Source organism: Trachypithecus francoisi, unplaced genomic scaffold, assembly GCF_009764315.1.
Source record: "Trachypithecus francoisi isolate TF-2019V2 unplaced genomic scaffold, Tfra_2.0 Lachesis_group14, whole genome shotgun sequence".
NCBI lineage: Eukaryota > Metazoa > Chordata > Mammalia > Primates > Cercopithecidae > Trachypithecus > Trachypithecus francoisi.
Window position 1 is genome coordinate 25,520,289 of NW_022681459.1, and position 22,564 is coordinate 25,542,852.

Below are 22,564 nucleotides of genomic sequence, written 5' to 3' on the forward strand. Positions count from 1 at the left end.
ACTTTGAAATAAAAGACCTTTCTGTTTGCTTTTCATTTCCTAAAAAGGAAGTCCTCACTGACTGTTCCTGTAAGGGATATTAAGCTGCGTGGATTATAGGTGATTGTTACACAGCAGTTTGGAACAGGAAGCACACGAAACCCTAGAGCTAGCCTGCACGCAACTAACTGAAGCTCTTGATTAATCAGATGGCTTCCACCTTCAGGAGAAAAGCAAATACTAAGAAATCAAATTAGCACCTGGAATTGAACAGCTTCCCTTTTTTGGTGTGGGGGCCGGTTATATTCAGAGCACACTGATGACTGACGGCTCATCCCATAGGCAGAGACATCTTCACAATCCTCTGAGGCAGAGTGGTGTGGTGGAAACGGAGTTGGCAGAGGCATCAGACCTGCCCGGGTTTCCATCCCACTCTAGCATGCATAGGCCGTGTCGCTTGGCAAGCAATCTCACCACTCAGAGCCTTGATTTCAGGATGAAAAAAATAATAACCTATTCAACAGAATCATTGTCGAGAAGATTAGGGGTTTGTGCAATGGCTCACCTGGTGGATACTCAACAGGAATGAGTTCTCTTTCTCAGTTCCTGCCTACAGATCTACAGACACTTAGCTTAAAAAACTTTGATTATGGCCAGTTGCCTCATCTACCTCATACCAGCAGAGGAGTGTATTTTCCCTACTGTGGAGGAACAGAGGTAAAGGTTTTCCAGGTTTGAAGCAATCATACAAACAAAATAGGAGCCCAAAGACTTCTGGGCAGCTTTGGAAGGAGAGGCACCCATTCTGGTTTCAGAAACGCCAGCGCCATCTCTTGGAGGAGCATGAAATTGGCTCCACGGGCTGAAGAAGCCTCCACTGGGCCCCAGGTTGGTTCAGCTGGTCCTCTCCTTCCTTCAAGTGTAGTTTCAGATGGGGACCCCAGGGCTTCTTCCCAGGGAAACAGTCTTAATTATTTCTTTTTATTTTTCTTTTTATTTTTATTATACTTTAAGTTCTAGGGTACATGTGCATAACGTGCAGGTTTGTGACATATGTATACTTGTGCCATGTTGGTGTGCTGCACCCATCAACTCGTCAGCACCCATCAATTCGTCATTTATATCAGGTATAACTCCCAATGCAATCCCTCCCCCTCCCGCCTCCCCATGATAGTCCCCGGTGTGTGATGTTCCCCTTCCTGAGTCCAAGTGATCTCATTGTTCAGTTCCCACCTATGAGTGAGAACATGTGGTGTTTGGTTTTCTGTTCTTGTGATAGTTTGCTAAGAATGATGGTTTCCAGCTGCATCCATGTCCCTACAAAGGATGCAAACTCATCCTTTTTTATGGCTGCATAGTATTCCATGGTGTATATGTGCCACATTTTCTTAATCCAGTCTGTCACAGATGGACATTTGGGTTGATTCCAAGTCTTTGCTATTGTGAATAGTGCCGCAATAAACATACGTGTGCATGTGTCTTTATAGCAGCATGATTTATAATCCTTTGGGTATATACCCAGTAGTGGGATGGCTGGGTCATATGGTACATCTAGTTCTAGATCCTTGAGGAATTGCCATACTGTTTTCCATAATGGTTGAACTAGTTTACAATCCCACCAACAGTGTAAAAGTGTTCCTATTTCTCCACATCCTCTCCAACACCTGTTGTTTCCTGACTTCTTGATGATTGCCATTCTAACTGGTGTGAGATGGTATCTCATTGTGGTTTTGATTTGCATTTCTCTGATGGCCAGTGATGATGAGCATTTTTTCATGTGTCTGTTGGCTGTATGAATGTCTTCTTTTGAGAAATGTCTGTTCATATCCTTTCCCCACTTTTTGATGGGGTTGTTTGTTTTTTTCTTGTATATTTGTTTGAGTTCTTTGTAGATTCTGGATATTAGCCCTTTGTCAGATGAGTAGGTTGCAAAAATTTTCTCCCATTCTGTAGGTTGCCTGTTCACTCTGATGGTAGTTTCTTTTGCTGTGCAGAAGCTCTTTAGTTTAATTAGATCCCATTTGTCAATTTGGCTTTTGCTGCCGTTGCTTTTGGTGTTTTAGACATGAAGTCCTTGCCCATGCCTATGTCCTGAATGGTACTACCTAGATTTTCTTCTAGGGTTTTTATGGTATTAGGTCTAACATTTAAGTCTCTAATCCATCTTGAATTAATCTTCGTATAAGGGGTAAGGAAAGGATCCAGTTTCAGCTTTCTACTTATGGCTAGCCAATTTTCCCAGCACCATTTATTAAATAGGGAATCCTTTCCCCATTTCTTGTTTCTCTCAGGTTTGTCAAAGATCAGATGGCTGTAGATGTGTGGTATTATTTCTGAGGACTCTGTTCTGTTCCATTGGTCTATATCTCTGTTTTGGTACCAGTACCATGCTGTTTTGGTTACTGTAGCCTTGTAGTATAGTTTGAAGTCAGGTAGCGTGATGCCTCCAGCTTTGTCCTTTTGACTTAGGATTGTCTTGGCAATGCGGGCTCTTTTTTGGTTCCATATGAACTTTAAAGCAGTTTTTTCCAATTCTGTGAAGAAACTCATTGGTAGCTTGATGGGGATGGCATTGAATCTATAAATAACCTTGGGCAGTATGGCCATTTTCACGATATTGATTCTTCCTATCCATGAGCATGGTATGTTCTTCCATTTGTTTGTGTCCTCTTTGATTTCACTGAGCAGTGGTTTGTAGTTCTCCTTGAAGAGGTCCTTTACATCCCTTGTAAGTTGGATTCCTAGGTATTTTATTCTCTTTGAAGCAATTGTGAATGGAAGTTCATTCCTGATTTGGCTCTCTGCTTGTCTGTTACTGGTGTATAAGAATGCTTGTGATTTTTGCACATTAATTTTGTATCCTGAGACTTTGCTGAAGTTGCTTATCAGCTTAAGGAGATTTTGGGGGTGAGACGATGGGGTTTTCTAAATATACAATCATGTCATCTGCAAACAGGGACAATTTGACTTCTTCTTTTCCTAACTGGATACCCTTGATTTCTTTCTCTTGCCTGATTGCCCTAGCCAGAACTTCCAACACTATGTTGAATAGGAGTGGTGAGAGAGGGCATCCCTGTCTTGTGCCAGTTTTCAAAGGGAATTTTTCCAGTTTTTGCCCATTCAGTATGATATTAGCTGTGGGTTTGTCATAAATAGCTCTTATTATTTTGAGGTACGTTCCATCAATACCGAATTTATTGAGCGTTTTTAGCATGAAGGGCTGTTGAATTTTGTCAAAAGCCTTTTCTGCATCTATTGAGATAATCATGTGGTTCTTGTCTTTGGTTCTGTTTATATGCTGGATTACGTTTATTGATTTGCGAATGTTGAACCAGCCTTGCATCCCAGGGATGAAGCCCACTTGATCATGGTGGATAAGCTTTTTGATGTGCTGCTGAATCCGTTTGCCAGTATTTTATTGAGAATTTTTGCATCGATGTTCATCAGGGATATTGGTCTAAAATTCTCTTTTTTTGTTGTGTCTCTGCCAGGCTTTGGTATCAGGATGATGTTGGCCTCATAAAATGAGTTAGGGAGGATTCCTTCTTTTTCTATTGATTGGAATAGTTTCAGAAGGAATGGTACCAGCTCCTCCTTGTACCTCTGGTAGAATTCAGCTGTGAATCCATCTGGTCCTGGACTTTTTTGGTGGTAGGCTATTAATTGTTGCCTCAATTTCAGAGCCTGCTATTGGTCTATTCAGGGATTCAACTTCTTCCTGGTTTAGTCTTGGGAGAGTGTAAGTGTCCAGGAAATTATCCATTTCTTCTAGATTTTCTAGTTGATTTGCGTAGAGGCGTTTATAGTATTCTCTGATGGTTGTTGTATTTCTGTGGGGTCGGTGGTGATATCCCCTTTATCATTTTTTATTGCGTCTATTTGATTCTCTCTCTTTTCTTCTTTATTAGTCTTGCTAGCGGTCTGTCAATTTTGTTGATCTTTTCAAAAAACAACTCCTGGATTCATTGATTTTTTGGAGGGTTTTTTGTGTCTCTATCTCCTTCAGTTCTGCTCTGATCTTAGTTATTTCTTGCCTTCTGCTAGCTTTTGAATGTGTTTGCTCTTGCCTCTCTAGTTCTTTTAATTGTGATGTTAGAGTGTCAATTTTAGATCTTTCCTGCTTTCTCTTGTGGGCATTTAGTGCTATAAATTTCCCTCTACACACTGCTTTAAATGTGTCCCAGAGATTCTGGTATGTTGTATCTTTGTTCTCATTGGTTTCAAAGAACATCTTTATTTCTGCTTCATTTCGTTATGTACCCAGTAGTCATTCAGGAGCAGGTTGTTCAGTTTCCATGTAGTTGAGCGGTTTGGATTGAGTTTCTTAGTCCTGAGTTCTAGTTTGATTGCACTGTGGTCTGAGAGACAGTTTGTTATAATTTCTGTTCTTTGACATTTGCTGAGGAGTGCTTTACTTCCAATTATGTGGTCAATTTTGGAATAAGTGCGATGTGGTGCTGAGAAGAATGTATATTCTGTTGATTTGGGGTGGAGAGTTCTATAGATGTCTATTAGGTCCGCTTGGTGCAGAGATGAGTTCAATTCCTGGATATCCTTGTTAACTTTCTGTCTCGTTGATCTGTCTAATGTTGACAGTGGAGTGTTGAAGTCTCCCATTATTATTGTATGGGAGTCTAAGTCTCTTTGTAAGTCTCTAAGGACTTGCTTTATGAATCTGGGTGCTCCTGTATTGGGTGCATATATATTTAGGAGAGTTAGCTCTTCCTTTTGAATTGATCCCTTTACCATTATGTAATGGCCTTCTTTGTCTCTTTTGATCTTTGATGGTTTAAAGTCTGTTTTATCAGAGACTAGGATTGCAACCCCTGCTTTTTTTGTTCTCCATTTGCTTGGTAGATCTTCCTCCATCCCTTTATTTTGAGCCTATGTATGTCTCTGCATGTGAGATGGGTCTCCTGAATACAGCAGACTGATGGGTCTTGACTCTTTATCCAGTTTGCCAGTCTGTGTCTTTTAATTGGAGCATTTAGTCCATTGACATTTAAGGTTAATATTGTTATGTGTGAACTTGATCCTGCCATTATGATATTAACTGGTTATTTTGCTCGTTAGTTGATGCAGTTTCTTCCTAGCCTCGATGGTCTTTACATTTTGGCATGTTTTTGCAATGGCTGGTACCGGTTGTTCCTTTCCATGTTTAGGGCTTCCTTCAGGGTCTCTGTAAGGCAGGCCTGGTGGTGACAAAATCTCTAAGCATTTGCTTATCTGTAAAGGATTTTATTTCTCCTTCACTGATGAAACTTAGTTTGGCTGGATATGAAATTCTGGGTTTAAAATTCTTTTCTTTAAGAACGTTGAATATTGGCCCCCACTCTCTTCTGGCTTGTAGAGTTTCTGCCGAGAGATCTGCTGTTAGTCTGATGGGCTTCCCTTTGTGGGTAACCCGACCTTTCTCTCTGGCTGCCCTTTAGATATTTTCCTTCATTTCAACTTTGGTGAATCTGGCAATTATGTGTCTTGGAGTTGCTCTTCTGGAGGAGTATCTTTGTGGCGTTCTCTGTATTTCCTGAATTTGAATGTTGGCCTGCCCTACTAGGTTGGGGAAGTTCTCCTGGATGATATCCTGAAGAGTGTTTTCCAACTTGGTTCCATTTTCCCCCTCACTTTCAGGCACCCCAATCAGACGTAGATTTGGTCTTTTTACATAATCCCATACTTCTTGCAGGCTTTGTTCATTTCTTTTTCTTCTTTTTTTTTTTGGTTTCTCTCTCGCTTCATTTCATTCATTTGATCCTCAATCGCTGATACTCTTTCTTCCAGTTGATCGAGTCGGTTACTGAAGCTTGTGCATTTGTCACGTATTTCTCGTGTCATGGTTTTCATCTCTGTCATTTCGTTTATGATCTTCTCTGCATTAATTAGTCTAGCTGTCAATTCTTCCACTCTTTTTTCAAGATTTTTAGTTTCTTTGCGCTGGGTACGTAATTCCTCCTTTAGCTCTGAGAAGTTTGATGGACTGAAGCCTTCTTCTCTCATCTCGTCAAAGTCATTCTCTGACCAGCTTTGATCCGTTGCTGGCGATGGGCTGCGCTCCTTTGCAGGGGGAGATGCGCTCTTATTTTTTGAATTTCCAGCTTTTCTGCCCTGCTTTTTCCCCATCTTTGTGGTTTTATCTGTCTCTGGTCTTTAATGATGGTGGCGTACTGATGGGGTTTTGGTATAGGTGTCCTTCCTGTTTGATAGTTTTCCTTCTGACAGTCAGGACCCTCAGCTGTAGGTCTGTTGGAGATTGCTTGAGGTCCACTCCAGACCCTGTTTGCCTGGGTATCAGCAGCAGAGGTTGCAGAAGATAGAATATTGCTGAACAGCGAGTGTACCTGTCTGATTCTTCCTTTGGAAGCTTCCTCTCAGGGGTGTACTCCACCCTGTGAGGTGTGGGGTGTCAGACTGCCCCTAGTGGGGGATGTCTCCCAGCTAGGCTACTCAGGGGTCAGGGACCCATCTGAGCAGGCAGTCTGTCCGTTCTCAGATCTCAACCTCCGCGTTGGGAGATCCACGGCTCTCCCCAAAGCTGTCAGACAGAGTCATTCGCGTCTGCACAGGCCCCCGCTGTTTCCCCTGTTGGTCTTCAGCTGTGTGCTGTCCCCAGAGGTGGAGTCTACAGAGACAGGCAGGCTTCCTCAGTTGAAAATGCAGAAATCACCGGTCTTCTGTGTCGCTCGTGCTGGGAGTTGGAGACTGGAGCTGTTCCTATTTGGCCATCTTGCTTTTAATTATTTCTTTATAAAGGTCCTGCATACCTTTGTTCATCTCTCTTCCAATCAAACCATTCTTTTTCTCTAATTTCATTGGGTGCAGTATTTCCAAATTTCAGTCCCTGTTTGTAAATCTACAACTCAGCCCAAACCTTCAAATACTGAATTTTCTTTTTTTTCTTTTTTTTTGAGATGGAATCTCACTCTGTCACCCAGGCTGGAGTGCAGTGGCCGGATCTCAGCTCACTGCAAGCTCCGCCTCCCGGGTTCATGCCATTCTCTTGCCTCAGCCTCTCGAGTAGCTGGGACTACAGGCGCCCGCCACCTCGCCCAGCTAGTTTTTTGTATTTTTAGTAGAGATGGGGTTTCACCGTGTTAGCCAGGATAGTCTCGATCTCCTGACCTCGTGATCTGCCTGTCTCGGCCTCCCAAAGTGCTGGGATTACAGGCTTGAGCCACCGCGCCTGGCTCAAAGACTGAATTTTCTAAGTGATTAGTTAACCTTCTAACACAGAGGGTCTTCATTCTAACACCCTAGCAGAGGTGGGGTAGCCTAGCACTCAAGATCCTGGACTCTGAAGCTAGACCACTGGGCTTAGCATCCCACCTCCACTCAGCCTTCCAGCTGTGCAACCTTGGAAAGTAACTTGACCTCTCTGTGCCTCAGTTCCCCCCCCCCCCACAAAATGAGGCTGACAGCAGACACTACCTAGAAAGGTTGTTGCAGCATTACAGGAGTTTATACCTGCAGCACTCGGTGCAGGCCTGTGACGGATCATGAGCTAAGTGCTTGCCATCATCTTGGTTTTCAGTGGCTGTTCCCTTACACAACACGTACAACGTTGGGCTAGGATTTCACTTGACTTGTCTAGTTATCCACCAGGCGGTGTTTCTGTAGCACGGGCAGTAAAGATAGCGTAGATCTGGGCCACACTCAGAAATGCACATTGTTAACACACAAACCCCGTGATTCAGAAGCAGGTGGTCTGGAGGCCTCATTTTTAGAGCTGTTGCACTCAGTTTTGAACTCCTAGGGGTCTGGGACTAGCTCCATCCATCTCAGACTCCAGCCTGCGTGCAGCGAGCACCCGGTCCCATGAAAGTGCTCAGCTCACATTGCTTTCCTTCTCCATCTTCTTTAATACATGATCTTGGAGTGAACAAATGGGAGGCTGACAATATTACACTAAAACAACAGGAGTTTCTGGGCACCTGAGAAGCACAGTGGTCTCTTATCTTCTCTTTACTCCATTAGGAGTTAATGTGCCTACATTTTCCTTATTAAATCTGAGGTGCTTTTCTGAACTGTATCTGACAAGGAGATGAAATAATCAACGAGTGTCTCAGATACAAACACATGGAAACAGGTTCTTAGTGAGAGTGGTGGGGACTCTGACTCCAAATGTAATGATTTTTCACCAGAAAGGAATGATGTTTCCCTTCATTAGAAAGCAATGATGTCTTTGGTGGTTGCATCAACGACCAAACATGTATAACAAACTGCTTCTTTGAACTTGAGGGCATCTGATTAAGAGAGAGAAAGCAAAGTAAGCCTTCACAGATGGTAATAGCGCTGGGACGCACCACCTTTTGTGACAAACTAAAGAGCATATATTAATAACAGCAATCACATCGGTGTGCCCTTACTGAGGATCAACGAAGGAGAACGTCTGTTTTTTGTGCAAATACGACTGAAGCCTTCATCCAGTGATGTTGGCCGGCCCTGCTCTCCTCGTGCCATCAAACACCTCTACGCTGACTCAGTAGAGCAGCACAGCCCCTGTGTGGAGAGATTCCCATGCATCGTGGGAAGAGGGACCAAGCCTGGGCCCTGGAGGGCACAGCTGGTGCAGTCTGCAGGAGGCTCGTGTTTCAGTGACTGTGATGACCCCACACCCCAAGGGCCATCTGTAGATCTGCTACTCCAAAGTTTCTCACAGTGGCTCTTCCTGGGGAGTTATTCTCCAGTTAAGAAGGGGACCAAGTGCAAACTTCTCCCATCAATATGAACTGCAATATGATATTGCAGCAAACAAAACACACACACACACACAAACACACACACACTCACACACTCATCCAGAAGCATTTAAAAAGAGAAGTGTGTACCCACACATTTAGTCCCAAGATCTCTTTCCAGGCCCTGTCCAGGTGCGTGGTGGAAGCCTGTCCTCTGCATACTGGCTTCCCCAAATCTTGCCATATTTCAGAGCAGTGGAGTCCTTTCTCCATTTTTTGGCTCAGATCTACTGTGGAGTGTGAGAGAAATATTAAAAGTAATGATCCTTGATGGTTAAAGCTGCCTCATCAAGTTCTTGCCCCTGGGTTTAAATAAAGTCTCCTTTTAGATAAGGATGGAGGGTGAGAGAAACAGAGAGAGACAGAAAGAGAGAGAGAAGAAGGGAAAGAGGCAGAGAAGCAAGGACTCTGTAGGGAAAGAAAGAGCTTGGACATTAAATTGTTTTATGAGTATTTGTTCTACTCTTCCTAAGCACAAGGTTTGTCCCAGGTGCCTTGGGGGCAAGAGAGAATTTAAGGGGTGGCAAGGGGCCACTGTCCCGCATCTTGGGAACGTTGTAGGCAGGCAGGTAGAGATGTGCTAAGGTTCCCAGGTCCTGGAGATGCCAGGCAAGTTGGAAAATGCTGAAGAGGCGGCTGGGGTGGAGAGGGGTCATTTTGGCTGAAGCTGGTTATGAGAGGCTTAGAAGGTGAAAGTGTCTGTTGTACTAGACCCTGAAACCGTCCAGTACAAGACTGTTCAAGAGGTCCTTGAACAGTCTGAGTGACAACACCTAGGCTGTTCAGCCCCAGAGGCCAAAACCAAGACATGTCTGTCCCAGGGGTTGGGCCTGGGGGCTGGAGCTGTGGATACTGACCCTTTCATGGGCATGGGGACAGGTGAAGAGCAGGAGACAGGCAGGCAGGAGTATGTGCCAGCAGCAGCCCACAGCCATGAGGCCCGTGCCAGGCCAGGCTGTGGGGACACTGGACCCCTGAGAGAGACATGGAAGCTACCGCCAGCAGGAGACTTGAAGATGGTCAGTTCTGATGTCCTCTTCTTCTTAGGCCTGGACCTGGGGACACAGGCTCCAGCCAACAGCAGGAGGCCAAGAAACTCATTGGTCCCAATCTTCTTCCCAAATCCCAACAGCTTTCAGGGGGTTCTGTAACTGGTCCCTCACTTCCAGCTCCACAGCCAGCCCTACACTGACTCTGACAGATGAAAGGCCTCAGAATCCCCGTCTTCAATTGTACTGCACCCAACTTGTGGAAAGCAAAACAATATTAAAAATACTTTTTAAGAAACTCTAGAATATATTGTCATCAAGGTAATCACGGTTTCTGCTTATTTTTGGTAATCGGAACTCCTTTTACCTGAGGGTCTCCAATTACCAAAAATAATGAGCCCCCTTTGCCCAGACACCTAGCAGGGTCTGAGTCTCAGAGTCCATAAAACGAGGCTATGGCCCTTGGGGAGTTCCGCGTGGGGCCACAATTGGCCTCTGAGTTACTCTAGAGTGATACCTGCAGCGTGGCAGTAAAAGACCAGAGAGGTCATGTGTGCGGACTCCGCGCTGACTCCGCGCTCCCTCCGCAGGCGCAGGTGCGTGAGGCTCTAGCGCCACCTCGTGGGCCGTGGGATTCGTGCCCATCTCCTCCCTGGCCAGGAGTTCCTCTGGAGCCAGGAACTCTTTGGGACCAGGGTGTTCTTTTAGAAAAGCTTCTGACATTGGTTCTTCTTTAGTGGACCTTCTCCAGTAAAAAGGGGTGAACAACTCCAAACTTTTCCCCACCTACAGGGATTGAAAGGCTGTTTCAAAGGAATTAGAGCTCTGAGACTACAACTGCAAAACACACAATAGCATATACAGAGATGCACACAGAAACATATACTTACAGGGACACACACACGCGGACAGGCAGACACCTGGCCACAAACACACACACAGAGATGCACACAGAAACATATACACACAGGGACACACACCAGAGATACACACGTACACACGGACAGGCAGACACATGGTCACAAACACACACACACAGTGATATTCAGCAAGGGAAGGGTGCACCCACAGGCTCAGTCTTGAGACCTCTCTCCAGGCTCCTGGGTGGATTGGGGAAGCTGAGCCTCCCTGCCTGCTCACAGCACACAGCCTCCACAAATCTTGTTCTATTCCAGAGTGGGAGAGGAACATTAAATCTGATGATCCCCGATGGCCAAGGCTGCCTTATCAAGATCCTGTTCACGATTCAATAAGAAAAGATGCCTCTTGTGCCAGCAGCAGATAAGGCTGCAGCCCTGGGCGTTCCCGGGAGAGTGAACAATGGAAGCTCCCAGGATGCCTCTATGTGAGGCAGGATGGTTACTTGCCCAGTCCCTGCCTGCCAGGCCCTTATCTGGGAGGCACTGGGTCAGGTCGCACCCTCCTGTTTTCCTAGCTGGGGCTGCTGCCCACCAGGCCTCTGAAGACCTTCCCGGTGGAGGTTGGTGGAATGGCGGCGGTGGCAGGGGGATGTTGATGGTGCATCCTGAAGTACTCACTGCACCTTTCCCAGAGAAAGAAAAGGATGCCATGAAAACATTTCACCCTAGACATGGTTTACCCCCGGGAAGGCTGATGTGAAGGAAGTTCCAGGGGGCCAGGGATGGAAAAGGATTTAGAAAGATGAAGGCAACAGACAAACAGCACTTACAAAGTGCCCAATGTCTGCAAGTCCTGATAGTCACAGGGAAGGATGTCGGCTGGCAGGAAACCTTTTAGGCCTGCGTGTCAATCTTGCACTGCTGAGCTGTGTGACCCTAGGCAGGCTACTTAACCTCTCTGCACCCTGGCATCTCCATCTACAAGATAAAGCTTCTAACAGCACAGGCCTCACACACTTGTAGTGGAGACCCCATGAGTCAACAACATGTTTTGACCTGAGAAAATAAATGTGGGTGCCCTTTAGGCCTGTCCCACAGAGTTACACACCCGAAAGACCTCAGAGTGGGTCCACACCGCTTACACTAAATCATGCAGGCCTTGATTAATCGCCACTTGAAGGGAGATGGGGAGAAAGAGCCCCACCACATCACAGCTAAATTTACTAAGAAAGAAACTCTTTGCCCACTTATCTTTTGAAAGTGCCTCACCGCAGAGGCAGACCCAACCCCTTCCTCTCTCTCCAGCCTCACCTCTCCTCCTAAAACTCAGTTCCTCCTCACGCTCTCTGTGCCCGACCCCGGCCATGCATTAGATGCCCTGAAGAGCTTTTGAAAAGGACCAATCCCTGGTCCCTTCCTCAGGCATGTCTGAGCATCTGTAGATTTTAGAAGCTCTGAGGAGGTTTTACATGCATTTAGGGTGGAAATCACTTGTTTAAGTATATTTTTAACTGTTCCCTTTAAATATGAATCAATGGACCACTTATGGCTTCTGCTAATTCTCTTAGATATGCCCATGGTTCCTTGTTGCAGTATCATTTGTATAATAAAAAGATTGGAGATAACCAGAAAGTCCATCAATGGGGGGAAAAGTAAATAAAATGTAGTTCATTCAAGCAATGGAATACTATGCAGCTCTGAAAATTGAATCAGGAAGCTTTCTATGCATGGATGCGGAAAGTCTCCAACGTACAGTATTAAGTGGAAAAAGCAAGACATACAGTAGTGTACACGTTCTATATTTTACATAAAATGTGAATAAAGGTAGCTTATATTCATGTTTTCTCAGATATACATTTTTTAAAACTCTAAAAAGATACACAAAGAATGGTCTAGTAGTCATTATGTGGGGTCTGGGAAGGTGAGAGACAAGGTGGGATAAAGCTTTTCATTGTACACTATATTTTCAAATTTTTGAATTATGAGAACATGTCATTCATTCAAAAATTGAATGTAAAAAGGGTTAAGAAAGAGAACAAAGCAAGGGCCGAGGCACATCTCCACTCTCTTCCCCATGGCCCTCTCAGAAGTGGATCACACCTGGTGCCAGGCAGGTGGACAGAAATTGCTGTGGCCTGAGCAGAGCCTGGGTCCAGCCAGCATCTGTGCAGCCCACGTCCTCCCAGGGAAGTTTCTCTGTGCTCTGTTTTGAGGGGATGTTCCCGGTACTGGAGTTGCAGAGCTAAGCCCTTGCTTCTTGCATACCCCTGAGGCTGCCCTGTTTACTCTTCCTGTAGGGAGGACATTGGCAGAGGCCTCTGGCCTGTAGAACCTTTGGGAGCTGAGCCACAACTCACTTCGAGCTGCTCTCTGCCCTGGCTTTGCTACCCTGAGGTCTCCAGTGCCATCCACAACTTCCTTCTGCCACTGCCAACAGCCACAGGTGACGGATGGGGGCCATGATGTGAGAAGATAAGTGTGCACTGGAAATCAGCATGAAGGGGCTTCCAAAAACCTGGAGAAACCCAAATCACACGGGGATGGGAGAGTGAAGACCCTAGGGAGGGATGTGCAGCAAGCTCTGGGCTCTGAAGGTGCAGGTGGACTGAGTGCTGCCCCACCAGACCTGTTGACGAACTCTCCTTCCAGTGAGGCAGTGAACCTGCAAGCACGAGAAGGTGGTGGTGGGATGGGTGCCATGGAGGAAACAAGGAAGCAGGGGATACATTGGGAGCCAGGTGGGGTTGCAGTTCTCAGCAGGGTGGGCCTGAGGTGGTGATGGGTGAGGGAGTGAGCCGTGGAATATCCAGGCAGGGACAGCAGCAAGTGAAAAGGCACTGGGACAGGAGTGGATTTTGCGGGTCTGCAGGGCAGTCAGTGTACTGGGAGTGGAGCGGGTCGGGTAGGGCATGGAGGCCACAGAATCTCAGAAGCCATCAGAGGCTGGCGTGTGGTCAGGTTCTGCAGGGCGTTGTTGGCCACTAGGAGGATTCCAGCTTTGTCTCTTACCCCACGTGGACTTGAAACCATTGGAGGGTCTGAGGGAAGACTGATATGGTCAGATGAAAATTTTAAATCATTTATTTATTTATTCTAGTTGATGTGTAGAGAGTGGAATTGGTGAGGGAGGAGAGAGGAAAAGTAGGGGGATGAGTTAGGAGCGATGGGAGATTGAGTTGCTCCTTGACTGTCACAGGATTCTGCATCCTCTGCCTTAACCATGGGCTTTGCCTGCCTCCCGCAGGGAGAGAGTGTACCCTCCAACCTATCGACTGCAATTTGGCCACATGATGTGCTTTGCGTCAAGGGATATGAACAAAGGCCACATCTGAGCAGAAGTTTTGAGGGCCATTGACTGGTTGGCTCTTGCTTTTTTCCCTTTGCTCTGAGAACAGGCATTTCCAACAGGGGGTCTCCTCCAGCCCAGGTCCTAGAATGAGAAAGACTACAGAGCAGGGCTGCCACCGTGGCACACAGCTGTGACAGACGTGGGAGTGAGAAGGAGATGGCGGTCATCCTAAGCCTCTGAGATGTGGAGAGTGCCGACCGACATAGGGGCCCTTAGGGTACCAGACTGCAGAGGCACTGATGGAATGGGTGTGAAGTGAGTTGACTTTGTAATGTTTTCTGAATAGCAGAGCAACCTAAATTGGAGTTTGATGTATGGCATGAGGGGGAGTTTGATTTGGTTTAGGGACATGCTAAGTTTGAGGTACTCGTTAGACATCTAGGTAGAGGCTGGAGTTCCTGGAAAATGTCAACTATGGGTACAACTTGGGATTCATCTACTCACATTTGCAAACTCAATACATGCAAATGGTATGAAAAGTCATGAGGCTATATGGGATCAACCAGAGAGAGGGTGTAGAAAGAGGGGCGTTCTTAGGACCTAAGGCTCTCCAGCATCCTGTTTCGTGTAGGAAAAGTAGGTGTAAAATTGTGAAGGTTGCGATAATGAAGGGTAGGGTAAGGTGAAGGGTAAAGAATCATGTAAGGGTTGGATTGTCGATGGAGTACCCTCCTCAAACCCATTGGATGAGATTGGTCCCAATGTACGGAATTGCAGATAATAAATTTGTGATTACTGTGGCACCTCAAAATGATATTTGTCCTCATGGGAGTACATAGCCCATGAAGGCTGTTGCCATGGTTATAAGTAAGAGTGCACTGCCGATATTTCAGGTTTCAAGGAGAAGAAATGAGCCATAATATAGACCTCGGCCTACGTGCAGGAATAGGCAGATGAAGAATATAGAGGCGCCATTAGCGTGGAGGTAGCGGATAGTTCAGCCATAGTTTACATCTCGGGTAATATGTGCGATAGAGGAGAAGGCAGAAGAGGTATCTGGTGAGTAATGTATTGCTAGAAATAGGCCAGTAATAATTTGTAAAATTAAGCAAGTTGCTAGTAGAGAGCCGAAATTTCATCATGTGGAGATGTTTGATGGAGTGGGCAAATCAATAAGAGAGTGATTAATTATTTTTATAATTAGATTAGATTTACGTGCAGGGGTCATTAGTGTTTTTGTAGTTGAAGTACAACGATGGTTTTTCATATCATTAGTCATGGTTGGAGTCCATGTGGAAACGATGGCATATATTTTATTTTTATTGAGTGTACTATTGGTTATAGGGTTTGTGGGGTTTTCTTCTAAGCCTTCTCCTATTTATGGGGCTTAGCATTGATTGTTAGTGGTATCATTGGTTGTGTAATTATTTTGAATTATGGAGGTACTTACATAGGTTTAATGATATTTTTAATTTATTTGGGAGGTATAATGGTTGTTTTTGGTTATACTACTGCAGTGGCTATTGAAGAGTACCCTGAAGCGTGGGTTTCAGGGTTTGAGGTTTTGGGCAGTCTTTTGGTTGGATTGGCAATGGAGGTAGGGTTGATCTTATGAGTATTGGATTATGATGAGTTGGTGGTGGTTAATTTAAATAATATGGGAAGTTGGGTAATTTTTGAGGGAGAGGGGCCGGGGTTAATTCGTGAGGATTCTATTGGTGCAGGTGCTTTATATGACTATGGGCGTTGATTAGTAGTGGTTGTTGGTTGAACATTATTTGTTGGTGTATATATTGTTATTGAAATTACTCGAGGTAATAGGTTATACTATTAAAAGTGGAATTAGAAAGAGGGGAATAAGGAAAGAAAGGAAATAAAGTTTCATTATGCCTTTTTGGGTAGTTGTGATTATGGAGGTAATAGTGTGGGTGTGTGAGATTGTTTTGGGCATTGATTTTTCTAGTCAGATTAAGTCTAGTAAGAGAAAGGCTAGATTTTGACTTATGATTAGATTTTGATAGGGAATTGCTCGGTGAACTGTAGTGGGAAAGTACCCTAATATGTTGGATAATTTGAACATGTGTGACGAGGTACTTATTTTAAGGTTGTTGGTTATAAGGGTTAGATCTAAGGTTATTAGGAAACCTAGGGCGGTTACGCATAGGGCCAGGAGTTTTAGGTAATAAGGTATTGTTAGTTGGGGAAGTGTGGTGGGGGAGATATTATTGATAATGAGAAATCCTGCGAGTAAGCTGCCTATTGTTAGGCGTTTTATTGGGTTTAGTAGGGCTGGGTTGTTTTCATTAATATAGATTGAGGTTGAAAAGCGAGGTCGTCCTGTTAGTGTAAGAATAATAGTCCGAGTGCTATAGGCGCTTGTTAGGGAAGTGGCGATGAGAGTGATAGATAGAGCTCAGGCGTTGGTATATGACGTGTTTGCAGTTTCGATGATAAGATCTTTGGAGTAGAAGCCTGTAAGAAATGGCGTACCTGTAAGTGCTAGGCTACCAATAGTCAGGGAAGTTGAGGTAAGGGGCATTGTTTTAAATAGTCCCCCTATTTTTCGAATGTCTTGTTCATTATTTAAGTTGTGAATAATAGATCCGGAGCAAATAAATAGTATGGCTTTGAAGAAGGCATGGGTGCAGATGTGTAGGAGTGCTAGGTGTGGTTGGTTGATGCCGATGGTAACTATCATTAATCCTAGTTGGCTTGAGGTGGAGAAAGCTACGATTTTTTAAATATCGTTTTGTGTTAAAACGCAGATTGCTATAAAAATAGTGGTAATACCTCCTAGGCATAGTGTAAGGCTTTGAACTAGCATATTATTTTCTATCATAGGGTGAAAGCGAATGAGTAAAAATACCCCAGCTACCACTATAGTGCTAGAATGAAGTAGGGCTGAAACTGGGGTTGGGCCTTCTATAGCAGAGGGTAGTCAAGGGTGAAGGCCAAGTTGAGCTGATTTTCCTGTTGCTGCTAAAAGGAGACCTACTAGTGGTAGAAGATTTGGGCTAGAGTCTAGGATGAATATTTGTTGAAAGTCTCATGAGTTATAGTGAAGGAGAAATCATGTTATGGCTAGAACGAAGCCGATGTCACCAATACGGTTGTATAAGATTGCTTGAGTCGCTGCGGTGTTGGCATCTGTTCGAGCGTGTCATCAGCTAATTAGTAGAAAGGATATGATTCCCACACCTTCTCATCCAATGAAGAGTTGGAAGAGGTTGTTGGCGGTAATTAAAATTAATATAGTGATGAGGAAAATGAGATACTTGAAGAATTGGTCGATGTTTGGGTCCGAGCTTATATACCATAGTGAAAACTCTATAATACACCAAGTAATAAATAGTGCAATTGGAATAAATATTATGGAAAAATAGTCTAGTTTGAAGCTCAGTGTTAGTTCTAGTGATTGAATAGCCATTCAATGTCAGTTTGAGATAATTGTGTCTTGGTCTAGGAAGATGAATAGAGCTATAGGAAGGAGACTAATAATAAAGGCAAATATTATCATTGTTTTAACATAATTAGGGTATAAATGGTTTTTACTGGGTTTGATGAGGGATATAATAACTGGAAAGATTAGAGAAATTAGGGTTAATATAACAATGGAGGTGTGCGTGTTATTACTTTTATTTGGAGTTGCACCAATGTTTTTGGTTCCTAAGACTAATGGATAACTGTTATCCTTTAAAAGTTGAGCTAGCCGTTTTGTTAAGTACGGGGGCATGGGTTAGCAGTCCTTGCAAGCTTTCTCGGTAAATAAGAAGTGGTGGGCTTCTATATTTAGATTCACAATCTAATGTTTTAGTTAAACTATATTTACAGGGGGTGAAGCCTATAATAATACTGGGGTTGAGGGATAGAAGAATGATAGGGGAAATATGTATAAATATTAGTATGTTTTCTCATATGAAGGAGGGTTTTATGTTAATAATGTGGAAGGTGAGTATTCCTCGTTGCGTTGTAATGAATATGTGTAGGGAATAGAGGGCAGTAATTAGCATATTTAGTCCTGTGAATATAATGGTAATGTATGATCAAGAAAATGAAGTTATTACTACTAATAGTTCTCCAATTAGATTGATAGTGGGGGGTAGGGCTAGACTGGTGAGGTTTGCCGTGAATCATCAGAAGACTATGAGTGGGAGTAGGGTCTGAAGTCCTCGAGAAAGTATTATAATGCGACTATGGGTTCGTTCATAAATTGAATTTGCTAGGCAGAATAGTATAGATGAAGTGAGTCCATGGGCAATTATAAGGATAGTAGCGCCAGTAAAGCTTCAGGGGGTTTGGATGAGGGAGGCCATAATTACCAGGGCTATGTGGCTTACAGAGGAGTATGCGATAAGTGATTTCAGGTCCGTTTGTCGGAGGCAGGTTGAGCTTGTTATAATTATGCCTCATAGAGATAATATAAGGAAGGGGTAGGCTATGTATTCTGTCAGGGGGTCGAGGATTGAGGTGAGTCGTATTATACCATAGCCGCCTAGTTTTAAAAGTACTGCGGCAAGGACTATTGATCCGGCAATGGGAGCTTCAACGTGGGCTTTGGGGAGCCATAAGTGTAGGCCATATAGGGATATTTTTACTATGAAAGCTATTATGCATGCTAGTCAAGTTAAGTTATGGGACCAGGTGGTTGTTAGTTTTTGGGCTGTGAGTGTTAGCAGTGTAATAGTTAATGAGCCTAGACTGTTTTGTGTAAATATTAATATAATTAGTAAGGGCAGAGAACCAGCTAATGTGTAGAAGAGGAAATATGTACTTGCGTTGAGGCGTTCTGCTTGATTGCCTCATAGAGTGATAATAATTAGGGTGGGGATGAGGGTGGTTTCAAATAGGATATAAAATAAGATTAGTTCTGTGGCTATAAATGTTATGATTAGGGAAATTTGTAGAAAAATTATTATGGAGAGATAGAGTTTTTTTCGTAAAGGACTTTCGTTGTGTAGATGATACTGGCTTGCTATAATTATGAGGGGTAAGAGTCAGGCGGTTAACGTTAGAAGAGGTGTTGCCAATGGGTTGGAAGACAAATAAGTTGAATAGCTAATGAGATTGTTGCTAGTTTGATTGAAGAATAGAAGGGGGATGAGACTGATAATTAAGCTGTGTGTGGTTAATTCAGACCACATTGTTTTTGGAAAACCATGTTGTTGGTAATAGTATAATTGTGGGAAAAATTATTTTTAACATTGAAGTAAGCTTAGGTTGTGAATATGGTCTAGGCCATATGTGTTTGAGATTGAAATTAATAAGGCGAGACCTACTGCTGCTTCACAGGCGGTGAATACTAGTAGGGCAATAGGTACAATATTAGCTAGGGGGAAATGTATGTTTAAGGCCATGAGGGTGCTTATGATAAATAGTGAGAGTATTATTCCCTCTAGGCACAGTAGGGACGATATTAGGTGCGAGCAATAGGTTAATATGCCTAGGAGTGAGATGGTAAATGCTAATATAATATTTATGTAGATAATGGGCATTTGGTTAGTATGATTATCATAATCGAATGAGTCGAAATCATCTGTTTTGTTTAAACTACTTACCAATTCAGTCCAGTCCAGTCCTTTTTGAGTTCATTCATAGGCTAGACTGAGGGTTAGAATAGTAATTAATATAATTGATGATTTAATTATTATGGGAAGATTTGTTGTTTGGAGAGCTCATGGCAGGGGTAACAGCAGGGCAATTTCTAAGTCGAATAGTAGGAAGGTGATGGTGACTAGAAAAAATTTTATGGAGAAAGGAATGCGAGCAGAGTTTAGTGGGTCAAACCCACATTCATAAGGGTTGGATTTTTCTGCGTAGGAACTGAGTTGGGGTAACCAGAATATAATGATTAGCAGTAGTAGGGTTAGGAGGGTATTAATTGTTAGAGCTAACACTAGGTTAATTATTCTTTTTCGAATATTATCAAAGCTAACTGATTGGAAGTCAGCTGTACTAATTATACTAAAAGAATAGGAACCTCATCAGTAAATGGAGATATAGAGAAAGAGTCAGACGACGTCTACAAAGTGTCAATATCAGGCGGCGGCTTCAAAGCCAAAATGGTGGTTTGATGTGAAATGATATAACAGTTGGCGAATAAGACAGACAGTAAGAAATGTAGATCCGATGATGACGTGGAGTCCATGGAAGCCGGTGGCAACAAAAAATGTTGAGCCATAAATACCGTCAGAGATAGTGAAGTGTGCTTCATAGTACTCTGAGATTTGTAGTAGGGTGAAGTAGGTGCCCAACAAAATTGTAGTGAGCAGGGCTTGGAGTATTTGTTTTCGGTTATTTTCTATCAAGCTGTGAGGGGCTCAAGTAATTGTAACTCCTGATGCAGGTAATACAGAAGTATTTAAAAGAGGTACTTCTAGAGGATTTAGAGGAGTAATGCCTGTTGGTGGTCAGTGTCCTCCTAGGTGTGGTGTAGGGGCGAGACTTGAGTGATAGAATGCTCAGAAGAAACCAGCAAAGAAGAAAATTTCTGAGATAATAAATAAAACTATTCCATAACGGAGACCTTTTTGAACTGGTGTTGTATGGTGGCCTTGATAAGTACTTTCTCGGATAATATCACGTCACCACTGATATATGGTTAATATGTTGGTTAATAGTCCTAGTATTAGTAGGGTTGTGGAGTAAAAGTGGAATCATATAATTAAGCCTGACGTTATTAGGAGGGCTGAGAAGGCTCCTGTCAGTGGTCATGGGCTACGTTTAACTATATGGTAAGGGTGGGTTTGGTGAGTCATTAAGTGTTGTCATGTAAATAAAGGCTTACCAAGAGTGTGAAAACATAGGCCTGGATTAGGGCAACTGCAATTTCTAGAATTGTTAGTGATATTAGGAGTACTAGAATTAGTGGAGTTGCAAGGAAATTACTGGTTGATAATGCTAGTGCGGCATTTCCGATTAGATGTATAAGTAGATGCCCAGCTGTAATGTTAGCGGTCAGGCATACAGCTAGGGCTACTGGTTGAATAAATAAGCTGATGGTTTCGATAACTACTAGCATGGGAATAAGGGGTGTGGGTGTACCCTGTGGTAAAAAGTGAGTCAAGGAGCTTTTGGTTTTGAAGCGAAGACCTGTAATTACTGTACCTGCTCATAGAGGAATTGCTATGGCTAGATTTATGGACAGTTGGGCGGTGGGCGTAAATGAGTGAGGTAAGAGTCCGAGGAGGTTGGTTAAGGCAATAAAAATAATTAGAGATATTAATATTAGAGATCAGGTTTGTCCTTTGGTATTGTGTGTTATTATTATTTGTTTTAGAGTTAGTTGAGTCAGGTTTTGTTGAATAGTAATTAGTTGGTTATTGATGAGATGTTTGGAAGTTGGAAGTAATAGTATAGGAAATAGAATAATGGGAACTACAGCCGGTAAGCCTAGGAGCGTTGGAGTTGTGAATGGGGTAAATAAATTTTCGTTCATTTTAATTGTCAGGGGTTATTAAATATTTGTATATTAGGGTTTTTTTGTGATGGGGAAAAATAATAACTTGTATTTAGTAGTTTTAACTGCATAATAAGATATAGTGCAAGTAGCATGGTTATGATAGTAATAAATCATGTAGATGTATTTAGTTGAGGCATTTCACTGCAGAGAAGAGTGTTTTCCCAATCTTTAACTTAAAAGGCTAATGCTGTGGCAGCTATACAGTGGATCTCAATATTTTAAGAATAAGTTAAGTAGGGTAAATGCAATACATCTATAGGGTGAATACGGGCCCTATCTCAAAAATTTTTAGTGGAATTAGCTCTGCAACAATTGGTATAAAGCTATGATTAGCGCCGCAGATTTCTGAGCATTGTCCATAGTAGACACCTGGTCGTATGGCAGTAAATGTAGTTTGGTCTAAGCGCCCGGGGATTGCATCTGTTTTTAGACCCAGCGTGGGGATGGTTCATGAGTGTAAGACGTCTTGGGATGTAATTATTATACGGACAGGAGCTTCAATTGGAAGTACTACTCGGTTGTCAACTTCTAGAAGTCGAAGGTCCCCTGGGTTTAAGAATAATGGTGGGAGTATATAATAATTAAAGATTAAGCCTCCATAATCTGTGTACTCATAGGTTCAGTATCATTGATGTCCAATTGATTTAATGGTGAATGAGGGGTTGTTAATCTCGTCTGTTAAGTAGAGAATGCGTAGGGATGGGAGAACAATTAAGACTAGGATAATTGCCGGCAAGATGGTTCAAATAGTCTCTATCTCTTGAGCATCTGTGATACTGGTATTAGTTAGTTTTGTTGTGAGTACAGATGATAAAATATACAAGACTAGGAAGCTAATTAGGGCTATGATTATAAAGGCGTGGTCATGGAATGCAATTAATTCTTCTATGATAGGGGATGTGGCATCTTGTAGGCCTAGTTGAACTGGATGGGCCATATAAGATATATAGGGTTTATCCTATAATTTAGCTTTGACAAAGCTATGAAATGGTTTTTCTAATATCTTATTGATAAAGTTATAGGGGTTATAGGACTGGCTTGAAACCAGTTTCAGAAGGTTCGATTCCTTCCTTTTTTATTTAATTTTGATGAAAGTTGGTTCATCAAATGTATGATATGGTGGAGGAGAGCCATATAGTCACTCTAGGTTAGAGGTAGGTTGTTCAATTAATAGTACTTTACGTTTTGAGGCGAAGGCTTCTCAGATTATATATACCATTAATAATATTGCTACCAGGGAAATGAAGGAACCT

General features: G+C 43.1%; 1 long non-coding RNA gene and 3 pseudogenes across 2 annotated transcripts; 1 reads left to right on the forward strand and 3 right to left on the reverse strand.

The window, feature by feature from the left end:
• The first annotated feature begins 2,655 nt into the window (after positions 1 to 2,655).
• Positions 2,656 to 14,995, forward strand: LOC117095779. The gene is made up of 3 exons (XR_004442175.1): positions 2,656 to 2,666; positions 4,484 to 4,485; positions 14,604 to 14,995. It is a non-coding gene; the product is annotated as an uncharacterized LOC117095779 (long non-coding RNA).
• A 328-nt stretch (positions 14,996 to 15,323) lies between these two features.
• On the reverse strand, positions 15,324 to 17,585 carry LOC117096760 (annotated as a pseudogene).
• A 658-nt stretch (positions 17,586 to 18,243) lies between these two features.
• Positions 18,244 to 22,312, reverse strand: LOC117095776 (annotated as a pseudogene). Its single transcript, XR_004442174.1, has 2 exons — positions 21,563 to 22,312; positions 18,244 to 18,257 (listed from the first exon to the last, which is right to left on the reverse strand). The product of XR_004442174.1 is annotated as a cytochrome c oxidase subunit 2-like (transcript).
• Positions 19,823 to 21,384, reverse strand: LOC117095777 (annotated as a pseudogene).
• Positions 22,313 to 22,564: the final 252 nt, after the last annotated feature.